General features: G+C 46.0%; 1 protein-coding gene across 1 annotated transcript in view; it reads left to right on the top strand.

Moving 5' to 3' along the window:
- SLC9A3 (solute carrier family 9 member A3) overlaps nucleotides 1-12,256 on the top strand; it is a 117,077-nt gene extending 104,821 nt beyond the window's left edge. The window contains exon 17 of the mRNA XM_069960376.1: nucleotides 12,063-12,256. The gene's annotated coding sequence lies outside the window, so the exon portion shown is untranslated. The remainder of the gene's footprint in view (nucleotides 1-12,062) is intronic.
- The last annotated feature ends 448 nt before the right edge of the window (nucleotides 12,257-12,704 follow it).

The following is a 12,704-nucleotide window of genomic DNA, read 5'->3' as shown; positions in this document are numbered from 1 at the left end:
AAAAAGGTATACATATAGACAATTTCTATACTTGGACCCTTCTGATTGATAGTGTGTATATCAAATTCGTCTTATCCTAAGAGACAAAAATACCTGGTGCAGGCGTATATCATAAAAGTCTTTAAAAAAGTGCTATATATATATAGACAATTTCTATACTTGTCCTATATATTACAAGTCCTAAATATATATATATATATATATATATATATATACAAGTCCTATATATATATATATATATAAAGTCTGGCTCAAGGGGCATAAGAGGAAGTAGCGCAGGAAGAGTGTCCAGTGGCAGGCCTGAGCTTCCTTTGTCACACCAGGGTCGTGTCCACACGTCTAATTCCACAGTCCTGGAGTCCTTCGACGTCAACAAGGATGAGTAGTGAGACAGCCAGGTATCTGTGGGTACCTCGGACACGACCCTGACTTGGCACGGGCACGCAGCGATTCCCCCACGTCCTCCATCTGACATCCTCAGCAACATCCCGCTAACTTTTGACCCGCCGCCTGCAAGGGAACTGTTGGCGTCTATGAGCCGCGAACTGCTCTTTGATGATGATGACCACGTGGGGGAAGAGACAGGGGACAATAAAGTGCAGGGCATAGCTGTGTTGGAGGCAATATCAGAGCAGGCCCATGTTAGGCCTGGCAGGAGAGCAGTAGGCAGTAGACGAGAGAGGGCTGAGCAGGAGCCTGATTAGGATGATAGCATCATTCTGGAACAGGATGATGCTACATCGGATGTTACATGGGATCCACGGCAGGATTTGGCTTATTCGACAGATTCGTCAACCGGGAATCCATCCACCAGCAGGCCTGCCACAACTAAAAAGCAGACAGGCAGCAGTAGTCAACTAACAAGTCGGAAGTGTAGACGGGACAAGCAGATGACCACTGGGGAAACCTTCTCCACTGCAGGTCCTAGTATCGGCAGCGCCCACCCATCCTCACAGCCCGTCGGTACTAGACTCTACACCTTGCCTGTGTGGCAGTTTTTTAAAAAGTGCCCAGAGGATACCTATGTGGTCATCTGTCGCCTGTGCGAAAGGCGCATTAAAAGAGGCAAGAGTTGCCATCCTGGCACCAGCGCCATGGCTGCCCAAATGAAGCGCCACCACCTGGAAGAAACGGGGTGATAGTGGGTCACAGCAGGCCCAGGCAGACCCGTGGTCAACAGCAGCAGGAAGCAGCAGTAGTCAGGGGGGCCTTTCACAGAGTCAGACCTCCTCTGTAGAAGGAAGTGTGGCTTCACTCCCTTCTTCGGCTGGTGGCCCCTGTGTTGCTAGAAGTAGGCAGTCTGTCATCATGGAGTCCCTATACCGAAGGCAGACATATGCACCCAGCAATCCCGCAGCAGTCAAGCTGAACGCCCACCTGGCCAAGTTGATGGTGCTCCAGGCTCTGCCGTTTAAAGTTGTTGACTCGGTCAGGAAAGGGCGATGACACTACCCCATTGTCACAGCAGGGTTGCTGTGTCGTGGTCCTCCTCCACCTCCTCCAGTAGGTCCAAAACCTCCTCAACCGCCAGTGGTTCTCCCTTGTACCACTTGGGTGTAGCAGGGAGGTGTCACGCTGTGCTGCATCTAGCCTGCCTGGGTGAAAGGAGACACACAGGGGAAGAGCTGCACCGCCTGCTCAAGACGGAAATCCTCTCGTGGCTGACGCCACGCCATTTTAAAGTTGGGACGGTGGTGAGTGACAATGGGAGCAACATTTTCTCCGCGTTGCGTCGAGGAGGTATGAGGCACGCCCCGTGTATGGCACATGTTTTAAACCTAATAGTTACACACTTTCTAAAGTCTTCACCCCATTTACAGACTGTGCTGTCAATGGCTCGAAAGCTGTGTAACCATTTCAGCCATTCACTGGCATCCATGTTTACTACTGCTGTGCCTGCCCTTGCCTCCTTGTTGGCTACTGCTGGGCCTTAACTGGCATCCAGGTTGACTACTGGTGTGCCTGCCCTTGCCTCCATGTTGGCTACTGCTGGGCTTTAACTGGCATCCAGGTTGACTACTGGTGTGCCTGCCCTTCCCTCCTTGTTGGCTACTGGTGGGCCTTAACTGGCATCCAGGTTGACTACTGGTGTGCCTGCTCTTGCCTCCTTGTTGGCTACTGCTGGGCCTTAACTGGCATCCATGTTGACTACTGCTGTGCCTGCCCTTGCCTCCTTGCTGGCTACTGCTGGGCCTTAACTGGCATCTAGGTTGACTACTTCTGTGCTTGCCCTTGCCTCCATGTTGGCTACTGCTGGGCCTTCACTGGCCTCCATATTGGCTACTGCTGGGTCTTAACTGGCATTCATGTTGACTACTGCTGTGCCTGCCCTTGCCTCCTTGTTGGCTACTGCTGGGCCTTAACTGGCATCCATGTTGACTACTGGTGTGCCTGCCCTTGCCTCCATGTTGGCTACTGCTGGGCTTTAACTGGCATCCAGGTTGACTACTGGTGTGCCTGCCCTTCCCTCCTTGTTGGCTACTGGTGGGCCTTAACTGGCATCCAGGTTGACTACTGGTGTGCCTGACCTTGCCTCCATGTTGGCTACTGCTGGGTCTTAACTTGCATCCAGGTTGACTACTGGTGTGCCTGCTCTTGCCTCCTTGTTGGCTACTGCTGGGCCTTAACTGGCATCCATGTTGACTACTGCTGTGCCTGCCCTTGCCTCCTTGTTGGCTACTGCTGGGCCTTAACTGGCATCTAGGTTGACTACTTCTGTGCTTGCCCTTGCCTCCATGTTGACTACTGCTGTGCCTTCACTGGCCTCCATATTGGCTACTGCTGGGTCTTAACTGGCATTCATGTTGACTACTGCTGTGCCTGCCCTTGCCTCCTTGTTGGCTACTGCTGGGCCTTAACTGGCATCCATGTTGACTACTGGTGTGCCTGCCCTTGCCTCCATGTTGGCTACTGCTGGGCTTTAACTGGCATCCAGGTTGACTACTGGTGTGCCTGCCCTTCCCTCCTTGTTGGCTACTGGTGGGCCTTAACTGGCATCCATGTTGACTACTGCTGTGCCTTCACTGGCCTCCATATTGGCCACTGCTGGGTCTTAACTGGCATTCATGTTGACTACTGCTGTGCCTGCCCTTGCCTCCTTGTTGGCTACTGCTGGGCCTTAACTGGCATCCATGTTAACTACTGGTGTGCCTGCCCTTGCCTCCATGTTGGCTACTGCTGGGCTTTAACTGGCATCCAGGTTGACTACTGGTGTGCCTGCCTTTCCCTCCTTGTTGGCTACTGGTGGGCCTTAACTGGCATCCAGCTTGACTACTGGTGTGCCTGACCTTGCCTGCATGTTGGCTACTGCTGGGTCTTAACTTGCATCCAGGTTGACTACTGGTGTGCCTGCTCTTGCCTCCTTGTTGGCTACTGCTGGGCCTTAACTGGCATCCATGTTGACTACTGCTGTGCCTGCCCTTGCCTCCTTGTTGGCTACTGCTGGGCCTTAACTGGCATCTAGGTTGACTACTTCTGTGCTTGCCCTTGCCTCCATGTTGGCTACTGCTGGGCCTTAACTCGCATCCATGTTGACTACTGCTGTGCCTTCACTGGCCTCCATATTGGCTACTGTTGGGTCTTAACTGGCATCCATGTTGACTACTGCTGTGCCTGCCCTTGCCTCCATGTTGGCAACTGCTGGACCTTAACTGGCATCCATGTTGACTACTGCTGGGCCTTAACTGGCATCCATGTTAACTACTGCTGGGCCTTAACTGGCATCCATGTTGACTACTGCCGGGCCTTAACTGGCATCCATGTTGACTACTGCTGGGCCTTAACTGGCATCCATGTTGACTACTGCTGTGCCTATCCTTGCCTCCATGTTGACTACTGGTGTGCCTGCCCTTGCCTCCATGTTGGCTAATGCTGGGCCTTACCTGGCATCCAGGTTGACTACTGGTGTGCCTGCCCTTTCCTCCATGTTGGCTACTGCTGGGCCTTAACTGGCATCTAGGTTGACTACTGGTGTGCCTGCCCTTGCCTCTTTGTTGGCTACTGCTGGGCCTTAACTGGCATCTAGGTTGACTACTGGTGTGCCTTTTTTTTTTACTTTAACTAGAAGTCCCCCTGGGAGACTTGTATATACACAGCATTGATCTCTCATAGAGATCAGTGCTGTGTATATTCAAAACACTAATTGATTAGATCATTCATCCATTGCTCCGGGCTGCTGCAGCCTGGAGCAATGTATTGCCGAGCCAGGATCAGCGTCGGTGAGACGCTGAGACCTGGCCCGGGCAGATAACATCGCGGGAGGTTAATCCGTCCCACTAGACACCAGGGACATCAGGAGCAGAGCATTTAAATGCAGCTGTCAGGTTTAAATGCTTAATTATACATTGTGGAAACGGGACCCACATCGGCTAATAGAGGCGCTCCCTGGCTGCAGATAGCAGCCAGAAGCGGCGCCGTTCAGCGCGGAGCCCCTCTCTGAACCTCCCTAGTGCTGCTATGACACATGAGGTACTTCATGGGATGCAAAGGGGTTGAAATTAGAAATAAATATATCCCATAATAAAAATGTAAATTACCTCCTTTTTTATATTTAGAATTAAAAAAATATTCCCGAAAAAATTTAATAAAAAATGATCAAAAAGTCACATATACGCAAGTCTGGTACTGATACTGAGTCCTCACACAGCCCTACTGCCTGAAAGATAGAAAGGTTATAGGAGTTAGAAAATAGCAATTTAAGCACACTTAAGTACATTTTTTAAAAGTAGTGAAATAAAAGTTTTACAATTTTGGTATTGTACTCGTATTGACTTGAGGAATAGAGATAACATGTCAGTTTTAACACATCAGCTTTAAATTTAATTGCCCAAATAATTTGCAGCATATTTACTTTGTCATTAGAAAGTACAGTTGGTGTCACAAAAGATAACACCTCAAATTGGTCTGTAGGTAAAAAATTAAAACTGTATAGTCTGTATAGAAGATTTATAGTCTGTATATAGAAGATAAAAACTGAAGTACAAAAACAAAAATTTGCCTGGTCCTTAAGACTTTTAAAAGGGCTCTCAAATTATCACGTTAAGCTGTGCAAACAACTGATGTTTAGCCAAAAGTGGTGAATTTAATGGGGATGTTCAAGTGATCCAGCAATAATTTGTGCAGTCCATTTGCATGATTGACAGAAGCCCCTGCAAATAAGCACAAGATTCAATAAGATTGACACTTGTCATCTGCAGCCTGTCAACCCATGTAAAAAGGCTATAACCTGATAACCCCTTCACATCTACAATACATATATACATTCTTACTGCAGATGCCCCGTGCAGCAGGAGCGTATATATACGGTACTGACAGTGAGGGGTCTTTGATGTGTGCAGGATCACTGCAGTGTGAGTGGTCCCGCACACATCAGTGTGTCCGGGGCCAGAGATTCTAACAAGCAGCTGTGATCCCGCAGCTGCTTGCCTTTAACCCCTTAAACCTATATTGATTGCGGTGCTTAAGGAACTCAGTCGGGCTCCCGATCGATTGTATCGACGTGCGGGGGTAAGACACTTACCTTAATCCTGTCGGATGGTCTCTGCTCTCAGGCAGGCTTTATGCACAGATCGCCGATAACATCATAGCATAATTATTGCATGTTTAACAGTAAAATATAAGTGTAAAAAAAGGTGTAATTAAAAAACACCTTATTAAACACCAGTATTAATAACACCCCTTATAAAAAAAAACCTCTATCTCCACTATAAAAATAAAAATATGTAAGAAATAAATGTATTATATATCGTAGCGTGCAAAATTGTCTGCTCTATTAAAATATAACAATATTGTTCCCACACGGTGAAGAGCGTAAATGTAAAAAAAACAAAAACAAAACAGGATTGCTGATATATATATATATATATATATATATATATATATATATATATATATATATCTATATCATAAAAATCAAAGTCTGTCTGTCTGTCCTTCTGTCTGTCTGTCTGTCTGTCCTCTATAGACTTCCAAACGCCTGAACCATTTGACCCCAAATTTGGCACACAGATACATTGGGTGCCCGGGAAGGTTATAGCGAAGGTCCCGTCCCCGCCAGATGTACAGGAGGGGAGGGGGAGGGGAAAGAGAGGCGCCCCATAGAGATGAATGGGAAAATCTCCTCACTGCAAACACAGGTGATATAATTAGCTGCAGCAGACACGACAGTTGGAGCCTTAGCAACCAATAGGATTACTGCTTTCATTTTCACAGGGAGCAATGGTTGCTAGGGCAGCTGCCTCACAACATCCACAGTAATAACTGGTAGACCCCCTACTCCATCTATACAGTACAGGTATATACAGGACCCCCTACTCCATCCATACAGTACATGTATATACAGGACCCCCTACTCCATCTATACAGTACATGTATATACAGGACCCCCTACTCCATCTATACAGTACATGTATATACAGGACCCCCTACTCCATCTATACAGTACATGTATATACAGGGCCCCCTACACCATCTATACAGTACAGGTATATACAGGATCCCCTACTCCATCTATACAGTACAGGTATATACAGGTCCCCCTACTCCATCTATACAGTACATGTATACAGGACCCCCTACTCCATCTATACAGTACATGTATATACAGGACCCCCTACTCCATCTATACAGTACATATATATACAGGGCCCCCTACTCCATCTATACAGTACATGTATATACAGGGCCCCCTACTGCATCTATACAGTACATGTATATACAGGACCTCCTACTCCATCTATACAGCACATGTATATACAGGACCCCCTACTCCATCTATACAGTACATGTATATACAGGACCCCCTACTCCATCTATACAGTACATATATATACAGGACCCCCTACTCTATCTATACAGGACATGTTTATACAGGACCCCCTATTCCATCCATACAGTACATGTATATACAGGACCCCCTACTCCATCCATACAGTACATGTATATACAGGGCACAACAGGTATACCAAACTGTGACTGGGTAACACTGCTACACCAGACCTGACCAATTCCGCCATACTGTGCTGGATAAAACTGTCATACCAGACCTGACCAATACCGCCATACTGTGACTGGATAACACTGCCAGACCTGACCAATACTGCCATACTGTGACTGGATAACACCTCCATACCAGACCTGACCAATACCGCCATACTGTGACTGGATAACACCTCCATACCAGACGTGCCCAATACCGCCATACTGTGACTGGGTAACACCGCCACACCAGACCTGACCAATACCGCCATACTGTGACTGGATAACACTGCCACACCAGGCCTGACCAATACCGCCATACTGTGACTGGATAACATTGCCACACCAGACCTGACCAATACCGCCATACTGTGCCTGGATAACACTGCCACACCAGACCTGACCAATACCGCCATACTGTGACTGGATAACACTGTCATATAAGACCTGACCAATACCGCCATACTGTGAATGGATAACACCACCACACCAGACCTGACCAATACCGCTATACTGTGCTGGATAACACTGTCATACCAGACCTGACCAATACCGCCATACTGTGACTGGATAACACTGCCATACCAGACCTGACCAATACCGCCATACTGTGACTGGATAACACTGCCATACCAGACCTGACCAATACCGGCAAACTGTGACTGGGTAACACCGCCACACCAGTCCTGACCAATACCACCATACTGTGACTGGATAACACCATCATATCAGACCTGACCAATACTGCCATACTGTGACTGGATAACACCGCTATACCAGACCTGACCAATACCACCATACCGTGACTGGATAACACTGCCACACCGGACCTGACCAATACCGCCATACTGTGACTGGATAACACCCCCATACCAGACATGACCAATACCGACACACTGTGACTGAATAACACTGCCATACGGGTAAATACAACCCTGCAGGTATACAGGGCACTACAGGTATACAGGACCCCAAAACTATACACTTCAAGTGCACGGGACCTCCACAAAACTATATACTACAGGTATACAGGACCCCAAAACTATATACTACAGGTATACAGGACCCCCAAACTATACAGTACAGGTATACAGGACCTTCAACAACTGTACACTGCAGGTATACAGGACCTCCCTCAACTATACACTATAGGTATACAGCCCCCCTAACTATGCACTACAGATATGCGAGACCCCTAAAAACTATACATTGTGGGTATACAGAACCCCTCCGACTATGCACTACAGGTATACACTAATTCCACTGATTAACTCAGATGAAACAATGCCTTTAGCTTGGCCTCCTGGGCACCTTAGAACAAATCTAATTAACACACTGACACTTTATACCCGGGCAGCGCCGGGTACATTTTCTAGTATATCATAAAAATCAAAGTCTGTCTGTCTGTCCTTCTGTCTGTCCTCTATAGACTTCCAAACGCCTGAACCGTTTGACCCCAAATTTGGCACACAGATACATTGGGTGCCTGGGAAGGTTATAGCGAAGGTCCCGTCCCCGCCAGATGTACAGGAGGGGAGGGGGAGGGGAAAGAGAGGCGCCCCATAGAGATGAATGGGAAAATCTCCTCACTGCAAACACAGGTGATATAATTAGCTGCAGCAGACACGGCAGTTGGAGCCTTAGCAACCAATAGGATTACTGCTTTCATATTCACAGGGAGCAATGGTTGCTAGGGAAGCTGCCTCACAACATCCACAGTAATAACTGGTAGATCCCCTACTCCATCTATACAGTACATGTATATACAGGACCCCCTACTCCATCTATACAGTACATGTATATACAGGACCCCCTACTCCATCTATACAGTACATGTATACAGGAGCCCCTACTCCATCTATACAGTACGTACATGTATATACAGGACCCCCTACTCCATCTATACAGTACATGTATATACAGGACCCCCTACTTTATCTATACTGTACATATATATACAGGACCCCCTACTCCATCTATACAGTACATGTATATACAGGACCCCCTACTCCCATCCATACAGTACATGTATATACAGGGCCCCCTACTGCATCTATACAGTACATGTACACAGGACCCCCTACTCCATCTATACAGTACATGTATATACAGGACCCCCTACTCCATCCATACAGTACATGTATATACAGGGCCCCCTACTGCATCTATACAGTACATGTATACAGGACCCCCTACTCCATCCATACAGTACATGTATATACAGGGCACAACAGGTATACCAAACTGTGACTGGGTAACACTGCCACACCAGACCTGACCAATACCGCCATACTGTGCTGGATAACACTGTCATACCAGACCTGACCAATGCCGCCATACTGTGACTGGATAACACTGCCAGACCTGACCAATACCGCCATACTGTGACTGGATAACACCTCCATACCAGACCTGACCAATACCACCATACTGTGACTGGATAACACCTCCATACCAGACCTGACCAATACCGCCATACTGTGACTGGGTAACACTGTCATATCAGACCTGACCAATACCGCCATACTGTGACTGGATAACACTGCCACACCAGACCTGACCAATACCGCCATACTGTGACTGGATAACACTGCCACACCAGACCTGACCAATACCGCCATACTGTGACTGGATAACACTGTCATACCAGACCTGACCAATACCGCCATACTGTGACTGGATAACACTGTCATATAAGACCTGACCAATACCACCATACTGTGAATGGATAACACCGCCACACCAGACCTGACCAATAACGCTATACTGTGCTGGATAACACTGTCATACCAGACCTGACCAATACCGCCATACTGTGACTGGATAACACTGCCATACCAGACCTGACCAATACCGCCATACTGTGCTGGATAACACTGTCATACCAGACCTGACCAATACCGCCATACTGTGACTGGATAACACTGCCATACCAGACCTGACCAATACCGGCAAACTGTGACTGGGTAACACCGCCACACCAGTCCTGACCAATACCACCATACTGTGACTGGATAACACCATCATATCAGACCTGACCAATACTGCCATACTCTGACTGGATAACACCGCTATACTAGACCTGACCAATTCCACCATACCGTGACTGGATAACACCGCAACACCAGACCTGACCAATACCGCCATACTGTGACTGGATAACACCCTTATACCAGACATGACCAATACCGACACACTGTGACTGAATAACACTGCCATACGGGTAAATACAACCCTGCAGGTATACAGGACACTACAGGTATACAGGACCCCAAAACTATACACTACAAGTGCACGGGACCTCCACAAAACTATATACTACAGGTATACAGGACCCCAAACTTTACACTACAGGTATACAGGACCCCAAAACTATATACTACAGGTATACAGGACCTCCACCAACTATATACTTCAGGTATACAGGACCTCCACCAACTATATACTACAGGTATACAGGACCCCAAACTATACACTACAGGTATACAGGACCCCAAAACTATACACTACAGGTATATAGGAACTCCACCAACTATATACTACAGGTATATAGGACCCCAAACTATACACTACAGGTATACAGGACCTCAAAACCATACACTACAGGTATACAGCACCTTCACCAACGCTATACTATAAGTATACAGGACCCCAAATATACTACAGGTATACAGGAACTCCACCAGCTATATACTACAGGTATATAGGACCCCAAACTATACACTACAGGTATACAGGACCTCCACCAACTCTATACTATAGTTATACAGGACCCTCAAACTATTTACTACAGGTATACAGGACCCCCCGAACTATATACTACAGGTATACAAGACCTCCACCAATTATACACTACAGGTATCCAGGACCCTCAAACTATAAACTACAGGTATACAAGACCTCCACCAACTATACATTACAGGTATACAGCACCAACTATATACTACAGGTATACAGGACCCCCGAACTATACAGTACAGGTATACAGGACCTTCACCAACTGTACACTGCAGGTATACAGGACCTCCCTCAACTATACACTATAGGTATACAGCCCCCCCCAACTATGCACTACAGATATGCGAGACCCCTAAAAACTATACATTGTGGGTATACAGAACCCCTCCAACTATGCACTACAGGTATACACTAATTCCACTGATTAACTCAGATGAAACAATACCTTTAGCTTTGCCTCCTGGGCACCTTAGAACAAATCTAATTAACACACTGACACTTTATACCCGGGCAGCGCTGGGTACATTTTCTAGTATATATATATATATATATATATATATCAGAAAAAAAATTATAAAAAGCAGTCCAAATTCTTTTTTTACACCAAGATGATAATAATAAAAACTAGAGATCATGGCGCAAAAAATGACACCCCAATCAGCTCTATAGATGGGAAAAATAAAAGTGCTATGGCTCTTAGAAGGCGGGGAGGAACATTGCATTAATTTCCCCTGGACGTCTACCCACCTATGACCTCAGTCATGAAAGGGTTAATTGATTAAACCAGAAATGTCCTAAAGTCTATGGGGGAGATTTATCAAACATGGTGTGAAGTGAAACTGGCTAAGTTGCCCCTAGCAACCAATCAGATTCCACCTTTCATTTTCCAAAGAGTCTGTGAGGAATGAAAAGTGGAATCTGATTGGTTGCTAGGGGCAACTGAGCCAGTTTCATTTTACAACATGTTTGATAAATCTCCCCTTATGTATGAAGACAGATTCCATTGGTGATTTCTGTGGCGTGGAAGCATAACACTCATACAGAAAACTTTGAGTCCCAGAAATATTTGATTATAACTAATGTGAAAATTTGGCCATTCCATTCAATGACACAGTATGTCTAGTTTGGACTCATCTTCTAAAGCCATATTAATAAAATGGAATTTGTTTTAATCATAGTCAAGCTATATTCCCACTTGGGGAACATAGTGGGGAAAGGTGGCCATCTTGTAGAATTGACGGCCACTAATAATGATCATGAGCCTTTCCACACTATGTTCCCAAAGTGGGAACATACCCTCATTGTGTAAGATTGTTAATTTTCTTAATTGATTTTTTTTTTTTTCACAGTTGAACTAATCTTTAATACTGGAACACTGGAAAATGTAAAAATAACTAAGAAACATTATATTCAGAGACTGGCAGCCTTCCCTGTGCAATCTTGAATGTATGAAACTGAAAAAAAACCTGAAATTTGTTTGTGCTTGTCTATACTGGAAAACTGCTTAAAATTTATTAAATACACACAGCTGTTTGCTAATTAATTGGAGAAGGATTTTTTTTTATCATTCTACTGTTACTGCAGTGGTCTATCAATTAAAGAAACTATTTTTGGTTGGTGTATATCAAGATAAAAGTTATGCCAGTTATGTATACATATGGTTTCGGTTTTAAAAGGGTTGTCCGGGATAAATTGAAAATTAGTAATCCTGCTACTTATGTCTACTTATCTGTCCCTCTCTGCTGCAGCTGCAGGATCCTTTGCTGCCTGCTCTCTACCACTGTGAGCGTTTTAGCCACAACCGATGACATGCCGCTCCCACCCGTAATAGCTTTTTAGCAAAAACAGTATACAATCTATGCTGAGTGGAAATTTCAGGTGGGAGCAGCACATCAGTGGATGTTGCAGAAATGCTGACGCTGGGTCGGGATTGTGCGTGAGCTCCATTCTAATTTAATAGGGCTCATGCACAGAACCAAAATTGATACCTG

This window comes from Dendropsophus ebraccatus, chromosome 2 (genome assembly GCF_027789765.1).
Source record: "Dendropsophus ebraccatus isolate aDenEbr1 chromosome 2, aDenEbr1.pat, whole genome shotgun sequence".
In the NCBI taxonomy this organism is placed as follows: domain Eukaryota; kingdom Metazoa; phylum Chordata; class Amphibia; order Anura; family Hylidae; genus Dendropsophus; species Dendropsophus ebraccatus.
Note: the sequence above shows the minus strand (reverse complement) of the source record. Positions and strands in the feature narration are given on the sequence as shown.